Below are 19,348 nucleotides of genomic sequence, written 5' to 3' on the forward strand. Positions count from 1 at the left end.
TAAAATATTTAGACAGATCATAAGATATCTTTAAATTTGAGTGAAATTTGTCTTCTCAGTCAAGTATGTCTTGTTTTTAAAAATATGTATCATCTAGAAATATCCATAACTCAGTATGCATTTTTCTACATTTACTCAGTGATGCAATATATCTTTTACCAAAATAAAATTTATTCTATTCATATTGAGTTGCAATGTACTTTCTTTCTTCTAAAATACATAATGAACACCTTTCCAGATCAGGATACTTTATTGTTTTAAATAACTACATGGTATTCCATGATATAAATATGTGAGTGTTCATTCATCACTTCATTGCTAATAAACATAAAGATTATCTCCAATCATTTTATCTATTAGCAACACTGCATAGTGATCATCTTTGTACAAATATATTTATAGATGCATATTTTTAATTCTGTAAGATAACGGTCTAGAATTGGTCTTTTAAAATACAAATTAGATCATATTATTTTTTGCTTCAAACCTTCAAGTATCTTCCCAGTCCCTTAGAATAAGATCCAAACTCCTTTTCATGGCCTCAAGGTATCACACCACCTGCCCTTGTTAGCTCATCCAAGCCTACTCTGGCCACTCTCCCTCTTCTTCTCTGTGATCCAGCCTTGTTGGCCTTTTCCACGCATACACCAAGCTCGCCCTTTTTAGAGCTTTGCACTTGCTGCCTCTGCTGCCTGGAATCTGCTGTAAGGCTAGCTCCCTCTCAGCAGTAAGCTCTCATCATAAAATGTATCTCCTCAGAGATGCCCACCCCACATACAATAACTTCACCTACCCTTAGTGCTTCCATCACATGCTCTCTCTCAAAAAGGATGTCACATTCTAAGGCTTTGCTATGCCTAGCATGGTTCATCCTTAATTGCTCAGCTTATGAATCTTAGAGCCTTGAGCTTGACTTTGAGGCAAGAGGATCCATTGATGGGCCACGTCAGCTACATGCAAGGAGCACTGAGATCATCGGCTCCAGTCCATCCAAAACTAGAAGCTTGGCATGTCCCCAATTGGTGTGACATTTCAGTCTCCCTTCCAAGGTACTTCAAAGAGACCCACCACAATGCCTGAGAGTGAATTTTCTTGTGATCTTGGTAGATGGATACCACTCCAGATTTTATTTGATTAAAAAAAATTTAAAAATGTATTCTTTCTTCTATAAACATAAAAGAGAACTTGAGGAGAGCATGGCTAATATTTTGTATATTATCAGACTAAGTACAGAAATTCAGAGGAAGCCAGCATCACACCATTTTGTCCCTCCAATTTTGATGTTCTAGATGTATATGTATTAGATTTATGGACAGCAACATTAAAAATTTTAAATAGGTCTGAAATTATTATGTCCAAGTTGAGGATTAAATAACTGATTAGACAAGAATAATGCTGCTTTCGTTGTTAGCATTAGTGAGAACTGGCCCATAGAGTTAACCTATACACTGGTACTAAATATTATAGATTATGGTAATAAATATTAGATATAGACATTTTCTTTTCAGTTGGAGAAATAACCCAGAGGAAAGTATCTTTCTCTGCCTAGTACTCTCTGCATAAGGTTTTGGCAGAACCCTAAACAATGTATGACATTCAATACTCCTAACACTAATTTGGTCAAAGTAAATAACATTCAAGAAGCTGTCAGGTTGTCCTGGACACCGGAGACATTTCTACCTGCAATGGTAGGAAGAGAAATAAATGCATTTGATGTAGCAGCTGAATCAGGATGCTAGATCAGGAGAAATATATCTTCATTATGGATGGCACATAGTTTCTGCTATCAACTAAATAAAAAATGCTCTTAAAATGTTGAACATGGAGAAATTTGCTTCCTAAAATCAAGATAGGTTTGCTTTTTAAAACTAGTGATAATAATGCAAGAAAAGAAGTCTAATCAACCACATTTTAAAAGTATTTCCTCCATTATGGCACATTTAAAGAATGCAATTTTTGTGATTGGATGATATATTGCAAAACATATTAAGGATAGGAAAACAATGCACACTTTCACCTTTGAGATATCGAGTTATGTAGTTCCATAATTACTGACTTACAAGCACCAGTAGGATTAGACACATCCAACTCATTTAAGCCAAGAGGCAGCCACAGCAACCATTTTCCATGAAGCAAGAAACAAGCTACACGTTATTGCCCAGCCCATTTAAAGTATCTGATGATGAAGTAGCCAAAAAGCTATATACAAATTCAAAAATATAGTTGCAATATTTCATGATAGAAACAGTTTTTTGTTGCTGTTGTTGTTGTTGTTGTTGTTTGTTTTTTGTTTTTTTGAGACAGGCTCTTGCTCTGTCACCCAGGCTGGAGTGCAGTGGTATGATCTCGGCTCACTGCAACCTCTGCCCCTCAGGCTCAAGTGATTCTCCTGCCCCAACCTCCCAAGTAGCTGGGATTACAGGTGCCTGCCACCACGCCTGGCTAATTTTTGTATTTTTAGTAGAGATGAGGTTTCATCATGTTGGCCAGGCTGGTTTTGAGCTCCTGACCTCAAGTGATCCAACAGCCTCAGCCTCCCGAAGTGCTGGGATTATAGGCATGAGCCATGGTGCCTCACCTTAATTTTTCATTTAATAAGAGTTCTTATGAATAGAAAAGAGAAAAAGATAAATGACCCAATAGAAAAAAAGACTAAAGAAAAGGACAAGAAATTCACCAAAAAGGAAGAGTAAATCGCCAATAAATATGTTTAAAATATGCAACCCTAGTAAATGGAAACAATGAGATAAGATTTTTCTCCTATTCCCATAATATAAGCAACTTTTTAAAAAGATAATACTAAGTTTTATTGCCACTCTTGATCACCTTGCCAGAAAGCAATTTGGCAATTTTTAGCAAAAGTTGGAATATTTTTTATTCATTTTTAGCTATTCTGTGTGGACTCTGTGCTAGGTATGGGACAAAAAATGTTGAAAAAAGCTCAGCACATAGACTCCACCAAAGGCAGAAGTACAAAAGGGAAAGGGGGCTGCTATGGTAAATCATACTAATTTTTTTTTAAATGGGTAAGAGTTAGCAAGTTGATTGGAGGTAGTGAGGGACAGGGAAGGTTTCTACAAAGTTAATCACTAAAAGCTGCCAAGGCCGTTTAACGGAACTAACGTAATTACTAACCAACTCCCAGTGCAACTGAGGTAATATAAACAAATTTTTTAGGGTGCTGGAAGGCTAAACTAAAAGTGGTCCCCAAAGGATTTTATAAACATGGGGTCAGGGCACAAGCTGCAAACTAGAAGGGCACATTCTTGGGACCCTCCAGTTATGGCTGATACTTGCAAAACATGAAAGAAATAATGTCTCTGCTCTCCCTGCCCCCACATTCCAGGTCCTGTTCACATTACCCCCTTAGTGTGTGATTTACAGTGCTGCTTTTAAAATGTAGAGTTTTTCAAGGTTTTATTGTTAGCATTTAAATCATTAGAATTGTAGCCTCCTCCATATATTTACAGAAATTAACCACATATTCCAAGTGTCAGTCCACACAGCACTCAACTGCAGGTTCTAAGCTTTAAGCTTTTGTTCATTTAACTCTAATTTGCAGAAATTGGGTTTTCAGACTAATGTACAGTTAGTTCTTTTTTAGATTTATTATCCATTCTTAGAATATTTGTCTTTCATACCTGCCTTCTTTCTTTTTGTATTTGATTTGAATACTATCGATTGCAATTGTGGGATATATGCATGTGTGTGTTTAATGCACATTAAGAAATTGTAAATCAAAGAATTATAAAGAAATGTGAGTGTATACAACTCTTTTCTTAGAGCATAGCTCTGATGGATGCTAAAAAAGATTTTTACTAAATGAAAGAAAAATACCAATATAACAAATTAGATAGGCTGTTGTAATTGGCAGATGTTGGGTTTTCAATGGAGAAAAAAGATAGTACATTTTAGACCTACTTTTTTCCTTGGTTCTAATTGAAAACTTGGTTCATTGTAAGAACTCATGTGGCAGGGGAGAGCATCTATCCCAGTTCTTCTTTTAACTGTCAAAATAGAGTTTCCATCAGTTGCTGCCTAAGGGAGCTATGACCTGGATGGAAAATGCCACAAACGATTAAAGCAAACTTTAGTTTTTTGGCTGCCCCAGCATCTTCCCCTTTTTCTCCTGCTGAGGAGTTGGTTCACTGTGGTCTTGTTTGGAATATTCCATGAAGAATACTGACAATGTATGGGATTCGTCATGGTATGAACAATTTTCATGGATGGAAATACAAAGGCCAGTGTTAAAGGAGAGCCTTTATAGAAGCTTTGAACAGTAATAAATTCTGATGAACAGTCTCCCACCCCTGCGGACCATCTTAATCTTTTTCAGGCACACACTAGATATCTTACAGAAGAAGCAGCAGTCCTCCAAGGGACAGAAGGAAAGAACAAAACCGATGGCCTTTCATTCAGGCTGAGAGACAAAATTCACTTCAATTTCACAAAACGGTCTTTGGACATGAACCAAATGAAAAATTCTTTTCATAGTTGGCCCAATGACATGCCACCTGAAATTACCAAGCTTGCTTTTCATGTTGTCTTTGTGTGCATGAGGGCAAGCTAGAGCAATAAACTGCTGGATATTATGATTTATTTTATAGTGTAGCCCAAAGCAACATGATCTCTGGTGTATAATAGAAGATAATATGACTCTTTGAAGCAGAGAGAAGAAAAGGGAGAATAAGCCCTGGTGGCATTAAAATTGAGGGCAAGTAATTTGTCGCCGTAAGGGTTTCAAGTATTATAGTCCATGAAGGCCTTAACTCTGCTTGGAATGTGGTAAGATGGCCAGGCCTGTTGTGAAATACTTCTCTGGTAGAAGCTCTGAGCTGACAAGTTGTACAAAGAAGAGTTGCAAATTAGAAGCTTATTTCTTGTCAACATGTCAGGGGTGGTCCTCAGTCTAATAATCTGAGGGAGACAGGGCCTTGGAAGAAGCAACAGCAGAAGAGGTGGGCTTCTAATTCAGAGGAGAAAATGGGCTTAAATAACCAAATCTGGATTTTAGCTCAAATTTACCACAGCCTCCTAAAGTTAATGGTCAGGGGCCTTTGAAGGAGGCAAGGAACTGAATAGAATGAGCTAGAGCTTTGAAGTCGGACAGACCCTCGTTTGAACTCTTTCTTTATTACCTACTAACTGTAGGACCTGAGCCTCTCTGAGTCTCAGCCTCTTCTCTGTTAGACGAGTATCATAATAAATATCTCTCAGCATTGTTTTAAAGATTAAGTGAGGTAATACGTAGCTTTCAGCATTGTTATAAGGATTAAATGGGATAACACAGAGGCAGATCAGTGCAGTGCCTAACCCATCCTGACTCCTTCTTTACCTATTCCCCTTGCAAAAGAACACTGCAAAATCAAATGGTTCTACCACTTTTTCTTGTAAAGCAATTTTCTCTTACTAAGCATTAATCTTCTATAATTTCTGGGTTATATATTGACAACTCAATCATGTATTTTGCACTTTTTCTACATCATTGTCATGTATGGGAGTGTCTTGTGGTTTTTTTGTGAATTTCAATAACAAGTCCTCCTCTAGGAAAATCACAATGACTCAATCACGATTTCTACTTAAAATGTATGCCCTGAATCAGAGCAAAGTGGTCAAAACATGAAATAAAGGAGATATAAGGAAGAATTAGCATTAAGCACACTGTTTGCAACTAAAATACACAACTATGGTTTAAGGAATTATTTCCTAGTAGTAAAATTATTTATGCAGACATAAGTTCTTTTTGATCAAGGATGGCAGTGAATGTCTCTTTAAGCAAGTTTTATTGGTTATGTCAGACTAAAAGGAGCTATAGCTTGTTTAATAGTGATCTCTTTGTTTTGTTTCATCGCCACCAAACAATGTATAACACTGAAATTAGACATGTGAAATCCCCACATTTCACAGAAGAATAAATTGATTCCCTGGAAGATGTGAGACCTGCATAGTGTCTGGGGCACAACACAAACCTGGGTGTCTTCTCACAACCTTGGGCTATTTTTTTTTTTTTGGAGTTGCTATTTCAGATTCCCCCAAACAGACTCCTCTACTATCATTACAAGCTAGAGACACCTAACCATTTCCTGAAGTTTTGAAAATGTCCCAGTGCTTTCTGATATGGCTTCCACAGAAGCCATGTTTCCATGTTTGATGACACTGGAAAAAATTCTTTATGCAAATGTGAAGCCAGTAAATGGTTATTGTGGAATAGCCATCCAACGTTCAATCCCAGGAGGTATAAATAAGTACAGAAAAATGACCACTCTTTCAAATGATCATCCAGCCCTTTTGAGGTTTCCCTCATTACCAGCCATAAATATCACTTGCTCTTCCACTCATTTGTGGCCTGGTAATGCACGCCACAAAGAATTAGGAATTTCTCATTTCTAAAGCTGGTTTGGCCACCCACTTGCTGTGGGGCCTTGAACAAGTCATTTAGTAATTTTCTCAATCTTAATCAAAGAGTAAAATCTTCACTTGCACTGTGAAGATGACTTTATTTACATTCACACTTACTAAAGATTCTAATTTTCTAAGCTGATTTTTTTTAAAGTGGCACTATCATGTCACATAGATCAAAAAGCTAGCAATGTAATCATATCATCCAAACATAGCAAGATTGGAATGCAGGAAAGAAAATAGAACAAACTCTTAAAAACATTGCAACTGAAAATAGAAACTTAGTAATGAGTATTCTTACAAATTATGCTATTAAAAGCAAGGCTCTAATAAGCACTACTTGTCCATAGAAATTTATCACTTCTCCATTAAAACAAAGTTCTGGCATGAATCTTCTTTAGGAAGTTCCAGGAACATAGCCTTCATTCTCAGGCTAAGTTAGGAATAGTTTCTCTATAATCTCACAGTCCCTTGATTATGCCAATGTCACTTCGCTTATCACATTGAATTATAATTATTTGTTCTTATCTCTGTAGCTTCCAGGAGACTTGAACTGTTAAGGCAGGAATCATTTCTTATTCATCATGCTAAATCCACTGCCTGGCACAAAATAGGTATCAAATACATAACTTCTTGATATACAAAAATATGGGCTAGATGGTTATTTATGGAGGAAGCTATCCAATTCTATTCTCATAGCCAGTGGAGAAATGAAATAGCTTATCTAGGAGAGTTTTATTTCCTCAACTTATAAAAAGAGACCAATAAGGAACTGGACTTTTATGAACAATATTTCAGCATCTTCCAGCTATCTTCATCTTAGGTCCCTGAGATAGTGCTCTACGTATGGCTATATTCTGTTGACACACACACACACACACACACACACACACCAGAAGACATCCAAAAAGAATAAATATTAAAATTCTTATAGGGTTATAGGTGTGTGGTAATCAGGGAAAGATTAATTTAACCCTCTTCAATAAGAACTACAGATTTTAGTCCAGGGAACATAGTTTCTAAAAAACAGTGGGAGACAAGTTAATATATCCAAATGAAGAGGTCAGCTGGCACACAGAAAATCCCCACTGCTGGGAGAATTTAACTCTGTAGATTGTGGCGCGGTCAAAAGGCCCTTGTTCCTTCTTGGAAAGATGCCATTTCTCCCGTACATTATTTTCTGTGTGTGTTGGAATTGCTTGCTATAGAAATTTGAGTATTGATAACCTAAGGACGCTGAAGAAAACATTCATTCACAACTGTTTGTTATAAATATTTATCTTTGGCTGGTAGATAAATCCAAGATAATATGGCAAGTTTGCTTTTTGTGGGACAAAAAAAAAAAATCCAAACATAGTAAAGACAAAAATGTAGGAAATAAACACAGAAGATATACTATTTCTTTCTGTTGACTTAGACAATATTATTTGGAAAATTGTAGTATACCTTTTGTTGTAGAACATAACACTAGTTTGTTACTCATTAACATCTCACTCTCAATTCTTTCTCCTTTGCAAGACGGGGAAGAGAACTAATCTTTGCCATGGTTTCCAGCAAGGCTGGGTCACCGTCAGCATCACTATCTGCCCTCAACCACCACTGAAGCCTAGGTGCTACTTGGGACCTCCTGTCAGCAACCCAGGAGCTCCTCCCATGGGAGGGGTGACATTTCACAAAGGAGAGAGTGTAGGTGTAGGGATGGAGAAACCAAAGAAGGTGAGGAAGATGGGGGAAAGATGCCAGAATATTGTCCATAGGACCCCCTCCTTGTGTGGGTCCCAATCTTTAGGAACTTGTCCTTTCCAAAATTCAGGAAGAAGTCCACATTAACTAGAACTTTAATCTCTGTCCTTTTTTATTACAATTCCTTTAGGAATTTGTCCTGACAATGTAGAATAAAAAAAATTGCATGTACCCAAATAATCTGCTACACTAGTCTTTGGGAGACTGAATGAACAGAACAACAGAAAACTTGGTTCCTGCAGGGTTCTCTGCCTGCTGAGCACATGATACTATGAAGTTTGGGGGTGCACTGTAATCTCTGCCTAGCCAAGAGGTGTGGGGAGAAAGTCCAAAAACTAGAGGAGCATTCTGAAGTGGACAAGCAAGAAAACAATGAGTCCAAACCTTTCTACTAACCCTGCATGTTAGAGAATGTGGACCAAAGAAATAAGGCAAAAGGCCCAACTCTCAGAAGGTGCAGGGGAGGGAAGAGGCATGGAACATAAACAGAAGCCCAGACTGTGCCACAGCAGTGTCACAAACTGAGGATACAGCCTGAAAACCACGAAGGAGTCTTCACATGCAAACAGGACCTAAAGCCCAGCACATCATCTACCGATTGTTTCCACCCATCCAACACCCACGGAGGGGCAGGGGGTGGTAACACAGAACACTGGGCATCTGTCACCATGTGATCTGTTTAATGTAAAATTCAGCACATCACATAGATTTGCCTTTATCCCCAAATATCATTTATTTTTAACTTTTTAGGAAAAATATTGTGCTTATTCCTCTATGCAATAAATTGTGCTTGTAGCATGTTTCCATGCATACTGAGATTTCGAAGCTCAAAAACTCTCCAGGTACAATTTGATTGGAAATTAATCATCCCAAATATAATGCTCCCAACATCAAGAATAATGTGAAATTTGTAAATAGTAGAATTTATAATGATTTTTCTTTCTTTAACTAAATTATCCATAAGCCTTGACCAAATAAGTGAGATAAAATTCTTAGCCCCTCCTCTGTCTCCAGGTTGAGGCTAAGCTGTGAGTAGTTGGCAATCAAGTCATTCAAAAAATAATAATATTCACTTTTATATGTGCTTGGAATACCAACTGAGCTTCTTGTAAAAACTTCAGCTGTTAGTAGAAGACCTGAAACAGGTTTTTCTCATTTAAGAGGCTGTAAATTTCAAGTTCGTTTCTCAATATGTGGAATTTATGAAAAACAACCCATTGGGTATTATTTTTGCCATGCAAATAAGGATGGTTCATGGGAATGTTTAAATTTTCTTCCCCAACCACTACTTTAAAAAGTACCCTGGTTAAAGAGTTCAGTTTCCTGTGCACTTTTCTCATTGACATGGAAGGTGCCCTATAAGAATTTACTCCAACTTTTTCCATCCTGTGTCTCTCTGTCCTATAACCTGAAGCTGCTACATTGCATGGCACGCTTCAGGTCTTTACTCACAATTTACTAAACAAAACCCAGATTCCATGTAAGACTGATTTTTCTCCCCTGCTTGTTTACTACAATACTAGAAAAGAGAGGAAATTAGGTCAAAATTAAAACTGACTATGGTTTGGGAGTGCTGTTAGATTTAGTATCCTTACCCTCTAGCACAGACATACCTTGTTTTATTGCGCTCCTTTTTATGGTGCACCATGGATACCGCATTTCTCATGGATTGAAGGTTTGTGGCAACCTGCACAGGGCAAGGGAAAATCAGCACTATCTTTCCAAAAATATCCTAACTTTGTCTGTGTGCCACATTTTGGTAATTCTCACAATATTTCAAACTTTTCATCATTATTATATTTGTCATGGTGATCTGTGATCAGTGATCTTTGATGTTACTATTGTAATTGCTTTATGGTGTCATAAACCGCACCCATATAAAAGGAGAACTTAATCGATAAATGTTGTGTGTATTGTGACTGCTCCACCAACCAGCCATTCGCCATTTCTCTTCTTCTTCTCCAGCTTCTTTATCCCTGAGATATGACAATATTGAATTTAGGCCAATAAATAACCCTACAATGGCCTCTAAGTGTCCAAGTGAAAGTAAGAGTTACACGTCTCTCACTTTAAATCAAAAGCTAGAAATGAATCAGGTTAGTGTGGAAGACATGTACAAAGCAGAGATACCCCAAAAAAGAGGCCTTTTGTACCAAATGTTAGCCAAGTTGTGAATGCAAAAGAAAAGTTCTTAAATGAAATTGAAAGTGCTATTCTGGTGAACACATGATTGATAAGAAAGCAAAACAGCCTTGTTGCTTTAGTGGCCCAGAAAGGCCACTAAAACCAGCCACAACATTCCCTTAAGTCAAAGCCTTATCCAGAGTAAGGCCCAACTCTCTACAATTCTATGGAGGCTGGGAGAGATGAGGAAGCTTCGGAAGAAAAGTTTGAAGCTAGCAGAGGTTGGTTCATGACGTTTAAGGAAAGAAGCCATCTCCATGACATAAGAGTGCAAGGTGTAGTAGCAAGTGCTAATGCAGAAGCTGCAGCAAGTTGTCCAGAAGATTTAGTTAAGATAATTGATTAAGGTGGCTATATCAAACAGCAGACTTTTTAATGCAGACAAAACAGCCATTTATTGGAAAAAAATGTCATCTGGGACTTTCATAGCTAGAGAGGAGAAGTCAAAATCTGGCTTCAAAGCTCAAAGAGAGGCTGAATATCTTGTCAGGGGCTAATGAAGCTGGCAACTTTAAGTTGAAACCACTGCTCAATGACCATTCTTAAAATCCTAGGGCCCTGGCCAGGCGCACTGGCTCACGCCTGTAATCCCAGCACTTTGAGAGGCAGAAGAGGGTGGATCACCTGAGGGTGGGAGTTCGAGGCCAGCCTGACCAATATGGAGAAACCCTGTCTCTACTAAAAACACAAAACTTGGCCGGGTGCGGTGGCTCACGCCTGTAATCCCAGCACTTTGGGAGGCCGAAGCGGGCGGATCATAAGTTCAGAAGATTGAGACCATTCTGGCTAACACAGTGAAATCCTGTCTCTACTAAAAATAAAAAAATTAGCCAGGCATGGTTGTGGGCACCTGTAGTCCCAGCTACTCGGGAGGCTAGGGCAGGAGAATGGCGTGAACCTGGGAGGTGGAGCTTGCAGTGAGCAGAGATCAGGCCACTGGACTCCAGCTTGGGCAACAGAGCAAGACTCTATCTCAAAATAAATAAATAAATAAATCAGCTGGGGGTGGTGGTGCATGCCTGTAATCCCAGCTACTCAGGAGGCTGAGGCGGGAGATTCCCTTGAACCTGGGAGGCAGAGGTTGCGGTGAGCCAAGATCCCGCCATTGCACTCCAGCCTGGGCAACAAGAGCGAAACACTGTCTCAAAAAAAAAAAAAAAAAAAAAAACCTAGGGCCATAAAGAATTATGCTAAATCTACTCTGCCTGTGCTCTAGAAATGGAAAACAAAACCTGGATGAAAACTTATCTGTTTACAGCATGGTTTATAAAATATTTGAAGCCCACTATTGAAACCTACTTCTCAGAAAATTTTTTTTCAAAATAATATTACTCATTGACAATGCACATACTTACCCAAGAGCTCTGATGGAAATAGATAAGTGAATGAATGTTGTTTTCATGCCTGCTAACAAAACATCCATTGTAGCCCAGGGATTGAGGAGTCATTTTGATTTTCATGTCTTATTATTTAAGAAATACATTTCATAAGGCATTAGCTGCCACATATAGTGATTCCTCTGATGGATCTGAGCAAAGCGCATTGAAACCTTATAGAAAAGATTCACCAAACGCCAGTAAAAACATCTGTGATTCATGGGGGGAGGTCAAAATATCAACATTAACAAGAGTTTGGAAGAAGTTGATTTTGCCCTTCCATGGATGACTTTGAAGAGTTTAAGACTTCAGGGAAGGAAGTCACCACAGCTGTGACAAAAATAGCAAGAGAACTACAATTAGAAGTGGAGCCTGAAGATATGACTGAGTTGTTACCATCTCATGATAAAACTTTAACAGACAAGGAGCTGGCTCTTATGAATGTGCAAATAAAGTGGTTTTTTGAGATGGAATATGATCCTGGTGAAGAAGCTGTGAACGTTGTTGAAATGACAAACAAGTATTTAAAATATTACATGAACTTAGTTGCTAAAGCAATATCAGGGTTTGAGAGGATTGACTCCAATTTGGAAAAAAAGTTAGACTGTGAGTAAAATGCTATCAAACAGCATCACATGCTACAGAGAAATCTTTTGTGAAAAGAAGAGTCAATCTATGTGCAAACTTCAGTTTGGTCTTATTTTAAGAAATTGCCACAGCCACCCTGGCCTTCAGCAGCTACCACCCTGATCAGTCAACAGCCATCAACATCAAGGCAAGACCTTCCACCAGCAAAAAGATCATGACTCTCTGAAGGCTCAGATCATCATCGGCATTTTTTAGCAATAAAGTATTTTTAAACTAAGGCATGTATACATGTTTTTTAGACAAAAGGCTATTGCACACTTAATAGACTACAGAATAGTATAAACATAACTTTGATATGTACTGAGGAACCAAAAATTCATATGACTTGCTTTATTGCAATACTCACTTTATTGTGGTTGATCTGGTACTGAACTCGCAGTATCTCCAAGGTATGACTGCCTCTTTATAATTATAAAAGGAAGGCTATGCTTAAGCAAAGAAATAGGATTCAAGATTCAAAGACTTTTTTATATGTAAGATGTATTCATTAGTTTTTTGAGAATTATAATTTAAAATGTTTTATTGAAATATGTTAATTACTTTTAAATGCTAGATTTAGATTATGTATTTGTAGTCTCATACACTATTCATACAGGATTTTTGCATTTGTTTCTTTTCCAATAAAAGAATTGAAAAAATATTACCTAAGTGATTAATCCTTATTGGAATGCAGCTGAAAGCTTAATGTGAACTTGGATGTCTCAACCGACATGCCTAATTAGGATTGGAGAACATGAATTCTTCTCTATTACGCTTACTCTCAGGAATAAAATGAAAATCAGGAAAACATATCTTGAGATTTCAAAAGCAGATGCATACCCCAGATTCCCCAACCTCAGAAAAGCAGTAGGCCTACAGTCATGGGAGCCAAAGTTCCCCTTGGCCTCAGCATGGCATCTGCCTTTTCTTCCACTTCTGCTCTGCCTGCTGCTGGAAAGCCCACTCTTTACTCTGAAACACACTGAAGTGCCAATGTGTGGGCACCTTCTTTCGCTTTTCCCTGTGTCCAAGTTCATATAACTGAATCTAGGTTTCTCATGGATTGTATTCAAGTATTTAAAAATGGTAGAATTCAATGTGTTAGTTGTATTTTCCCCTGTTCTGCATTTTCTGTCAAGAGCAGAGGTTCTCAATCTACAGTTCTCATGCCAAATTATCCTGACCTTTTTTTGTAAAGGTCTTAAGCTAAGAACTTCTTTTATATTTTTAAAGGGTTGGAAAGGAAGAGGAGGCGGAAAAGGAAGAAAGACAGGAAGAAGGAGAAAAATAAGAAGGGGAAGAGAAAGGGGAGGAAGCAGAGGAAGAAGAAGAGGCTGCCACAGTGTCAGGGCAGAGACGATAAGTAGCCTGGAAAGCCTAAATTATTTTTACAGAAAGATTTTGCAGACCCCTGGTTTAGAGAGATGGCTGCCCTCACTCACAGAATGTGATTTCTTTTTAGATCAGTTAGGACAGGGACATAAGGAAAGTTCGAGAAGAAAAATGTGACCAAATTGCTCCTTGTCCAAAGGAACTCTTGATTAAAGCCTTTCCTAAATATTTTCCCGAGTGGCAAACACTGTTCAGTGCCTTCCCAACAAATATTCTCTCTCAGTTTTGATCTAGTTGAGACAGCCATATGCTTCAGGGGAGGCTGGGGTCCTCCACATCTTCAGGAAGGTAAGTTTGAATAGATCCAGTCAAGGCAATTCTATCTCCTTGCCAGTGATTGATTTGGGACTTGGGACAAGTTGTAAATCTGGCCAATAAAATGTTAACAGGAAGTCTGCCATGGGATGCCTGAAAATAGTTTACTTTCTTTTAAAAGGGAAGCCAAGGAGAAAGAACATGCCTTCTTTTCCCCCTTTTTCAACAAGGCACCTTTAAGTCTTGTTGGGTGAAAACACACTGCCTGGGATTGCCATAGCCATCCTATAACCCAAAGGCTGGAAATGGCAGAACAGAAAGTCAACCCAAAAAAGAAAAAAAAAATAAACCTTCAACCAATGTGCTTGGGAATTTAGTATGTAAGACATAAAATGCCTGTATTGTTAAACCTACTTTTAATTGTTTCTTTCCTCTTTTAACCCTGAAGCATTCTGATATACCTAGTAAAGGCAACAGCTTGTAGGAAAAACTTCTTGGCTATCTCTACTGTTTCACAATAGAAAGTAAAAATTATGAAATGCTGGCCTTGCCTTAATGCAATGGAACAACCAATTTATTAATCCATCCCTTCAGACACACCACCTTTTAATCTAGGGTAAACACATTTATGGATGCAGCCTTTATGAATAATTTTTTCTTTTTTTCTTTTTCTTTTTTTTGAGATGGAGTCTTGCTTTGTCACCCAGGCTGGAGTGCAGTGGCACCATCTCGGCTCACTGCAACCCCTGCCTCCTGGGTTCAAGTGATTCTCCTGCCTCAGCTTCCCAAGTAGCTGGGATTACAGGCATGAGCCACAACGCCCAGCTAATTGTTTATATTTTTGGTAGAGATGGGGTTTCACCATGTTGGCCAGGCAGATCTTGAACTCCTGACCTCAAGTGATCCACCCTCCTTGACCTCCCAAAGTGCTGGGATTACAGGCGTGAGCCACCTTGCCCAGCTGATAATTCTTGATTTAGGAGTACTGTCATCAAGAAAGGACTGAATCTTTCTAACCATTAGTAAATAAATGGTTTAAGTTGTGTTCAGAAGATAAATTAGATATTGACATAATGTATCAAGTAGGACACCATGAGTTTCTAAAATGAATTTTGGATAGATGCATCTTTTCACTCACAGATATCTTTGAATAATATAATGGACAAATTTCAATGAATGTCAAATTATTGAGTGCAATTAATTTTAAGAGTCAAGCAAGGTTGGCAAAAGGACAGAGCCACTCTTAAAACCCATGAAGCTCACATCTCCACCCCATGCTACCACCTCTCACATTCTCCCCACCCATGCAGACACATTACATACTCCCCTCATCTGGCATGCTGTTGGCCATGTGTGCTACCTCACTTGCAAGAAGTTACAATAGTTTATTCTAAATGTCTCGGCTTTTACAGCCTAAATTGAGGCCTTTAGTGGCACTTGGAAATTATTTTTGTGGTTTACTTTTATAGATAACACATTTCCCACCCCTACCCCCTTTCTGCTGGCTCCTTCAGAAATTTGGTTGAGAGAAACCACACAGAATTCTGAAATCTGTAGGCCAGGTGCCCACATCAGAGTGACTTGGATCCCCACACTGGTGGCTTTTGGCAAGACATCAAAGTCTGTTCTTTCTCCTATTATCATTCCTAACAGGAAATTTGACTCCAGTGAATATATAATATTTTCAGTAGCCTTAACTCATAACCCATTAATTACTTTTGGTTTTATTTATTGTGCTTCTGGTATTTCTCTTAAATTTAAAACTCTCCAAGAGTCTTTTAATTTTAATATTATACCATTATTTGTGGGAAATTGTAGCGGGGTACTGGTAGTAGTAAGAAGGAAAAAAATTGATGAAGAATACTTGTTACTGTTCTCTTCCCAGATCACTTAGCTCACCAACTTCCTTTATTTTATGTCATATGCTGTTGTCCTGATGTCAGCCCAGGATCTTTCCTTGGTTCTATCTCAGCACGGCCACAGGCAAGTTACTTAATTCACTTGCTCCCGTGTTCACTATTCCACATATATGTATTCATAAGGCACTATGAGCCAGAATTTTACAAAGGCCCTGGGGAGTTCACTGATGAACAAGACAGACACAATCCATGTCGCTATGGAGCTCACATTCTCATAGAGAGGACAGATCCAAAACAAGAAAAAAAAATGACAATGCGTGGTGTCATAAAGGAAACCAAGGAGGAGCCATGAGAAAAAATAGGCCATTTCTTCCCTTGGAGAGGATATTTGGGGAAGGCCTCTTTGAGGAGGTGAGTTGTGAAAGGACAAGAAAGAGACAGCCGTATGGACACTGGAGTTAAGACTATCAGTCACAGTAGCGACTCTGGTTTTCTCAAGTTCATATTGTTGTACTGTAAGAGCAGAGGCATTCTAACTTTCCAGCAGCTTCCAAGTGGAAGAGTTTTTATTGCCTTGATGGCTTTCCTTAACAATTGAACAGAACCACATGAGAGAAAGACCTTTTTTTCAGGGAAGCTGGGGTAGGTAGAGTTGGCCTCTGACCTAAGATTTTGTCCAGCGACTTTTCTGTTGGAACGGAATGTCTAAGAAAACCCAAGGAAGAAGTGAAGTCACTAAGAAATGTCAGGCAGAAATCACCCAAGGGCAAAACCCACCTGAAAATGTTAATTAGCCTCTCCCTTTCCCTCTTTCCTTCACATCCTTATCTCTATATACTCACATGGTAGAAGGTCAGATTGTTTTCCTTAAGAAGAATTTTCTCATGTAAAATATTAATGCAATCTGAATTGCATAATTTTACCATATTCTATTATCTGAAATTAGTTATAATGATTCAATACTTTCACCCCATACCATATAAATACAAAGCATTTTTTCCTAGTGGGTGGAATGGTGAACCCAAAATGATATGTTCATGTCCTCACCCACAAAAAATGTAAATGTGATGTTATTTGGAAAGGGAGTCTTTGCAGATGTTATTAAGTTAAGGATCACAAGAGCATACTGATTTAGGGTGGGCCCTAAATCCAATGACAAGTCTTTCTAAGAGAAGAGCAGGGGAAACAGACACAGCTATAGTCACAGAGGGGATAAAGGCATGTGACGATGCAGGCAGAGATTAAATGATGCTGCCACAAGCCAAGGAACTCCAGGAGCCTCCAGAAGTTGGAAGAAGCAAGAAAAGATTCTCCTCTAGAGCCTTTTACGGGAGCACCTTGTTACTAACACCTTGATTCAGATTTCTAGCCTTGAGATTTGTGGGAGAAAATATTTCTATGTTTGAAACCACCAAGTTTGTGGTAATTTGTTGTAGCAACTGAAGGAAACAAATACACCATCTGAAGCTGAGCTTTTGAAGGTTGGAAAATTATACTTTGCCTTTATTTCAGTTTATTTTTCTTCAGTGGAAAAAGCAATCAACAGGAATGAAATGGCTTAACAAGAGCACATTGCAGGTTGCACAAAGGCATCACTGGCAGTTCTACCACTGCTCCATCAAAGACTGTGTTCCCAGACCCTGCCATTTCCCATCCTGTGAACCACAGCATAGGGTAATGGAAGAAAAGCTGGACTAAGAATCACAATCTGAGGTACTGTTGTTCCTGTTTATAGACTCTCAGTCTTGATTTTTCTATCTTGCCTCTGTGTACTTCACAGTGAAGGGATATTAAAATGATCAAAATAGAATAATAAAATAACAGCTGTGAAAACAAGCTACAGGTAATAGTGTTCCATGAAAAGATGTTCATAATATTATAGAAGAGAGGAATAGAAAGAAGTTAAATATGAAGTCACATCCCATATAGACATCACTAAACCCGAATAATGAACGGGAATTCCTTACTCCTGATGTCACTGGGTGACGTCCGCATAGCCCATAACGTTCAAGGCTCTGATGAGCTCACTCTGATGAGCTTCCAAGAGTCAAAGTCCTCCACTGTTCTTTCTTCCTCACAGAAAATTGACATGAAAAGTACAGGTCAGGCTTGGCTACCTTCTGAGGGATCAAATATGCACAGAAGTGATAGCCTCATCACAGTGCCAAACTCAGAATTAAACACCATTCTTGGCCATTAGGTCCATACACTAGTATTTTTCTGGGATTCTCTGGAAGACACCAGAATGCCCTGGTACCGTTCAGTCCTACCTTATGGGCCAAGCCTGAGGATGTTTCAAAAGAAACCCAGAGCAGCCAAGGTGGTGGTTTTGAGGAAGGTCTTAGAAGCCTCACTGCCAAAGCGAAACCAGCTGAGTAAACTTCACAAGCAGACCCACACCACTCAGTAAGGTGTCCCACTAAGATATTAGCCTTGACAAGAGAGCCCTGATGCCATGGAAACAGGGTAAAAACAGAGTTTGTCTTCCAGGCTTTGTGGAAGATGCTACAATCCTCATCCTGCCTCCAGACCCAGAATGTACAGAAAAGTAGAGTGAGAAAGAAAACATAAAAGAAAAGAGAACATAGGCTAAGAGTGACCTAAATTTGAAATAAATGCTTTAACATTGACCTGAAAATTTGTTAGGGAAGAGTTGATTTCCCTTCTCCTTGCTGCCTATCAAAATTAAATTAAAAATAAAAAAAGTTTTCCCTTCTTCTCCTTGCTGCCTGTCAAAATTAAATGAAAAAAAAAGTTTTGCATTCATGATTTATGTGAGCTATCATGCTAGCTACATGGTTTAATTATGGCCAAGTATAGTAAAGTGGACAGAACACAGAACTTACACAGGTCTGGATTCAAGCAGCCAACATGGTCACTTGAATGGACCAGTTAAGAGGCCCATGTGTCTACCTAAGTCTGTTTTCTCATTTGTAAAATATAGGTGCCTAGTTAGAGAGGATAAGGAAACCATTCTTAAAACCATATTTGGAGGAATCTCAAAATATCAAAAGAACAATAATTTAATATACTGAAATATATTAATAAGTTACCAGGTTTTAACAACTTTGAAGTCTATCTCAACCCAGCAATGCAAACCCCTGTATTGGAAGCACATTCCTATGGAAGCTTGTACATACTACATATTACTGTGCTCTCATACACACTAGAAATGTGTCCATTATTATGGAAAAGTTTTGCACAGTAATAGCTTAAAGTAGGACTTTCTTAATTTTAAAGTATAAAGATACGGTGGAAATCGGTAACATTGACTCAGCAAAACAAGCCAACGAAAAAATACAAAACACAAAGAATGAGAATCTGAAAGACTCTAACAACAATAATTCTTATTAGGCCAATATGAAAATATTGGGTTGTAAAAGAAATAGGAAAGAATAAAATCAAAATAATATTAAATATGGGCAATTCCAAGTAATAAATCCATGTATACACACTGGGCTTTATGGCTTTTTATTATTATACAGAAGTCTTCTTTTTTTTTTTTTTTTTTTT

The sequence above is a fragment of the Pongo abelii genome, chromosome 3, assembly GCF_028885655.2.
Source record: "Pongo abelii isolate AG06213 chromosome 3, NHGRI_mPonAbe1-v2.0_pri, whole genome shotgun sequence".
NCBI classification, from domain to species: domain Eukaryota; kingdom Metazoa; phylum Chordata; class Mammalia; order Primates; family Hominidae; genus Pongo; species Pongo abelii.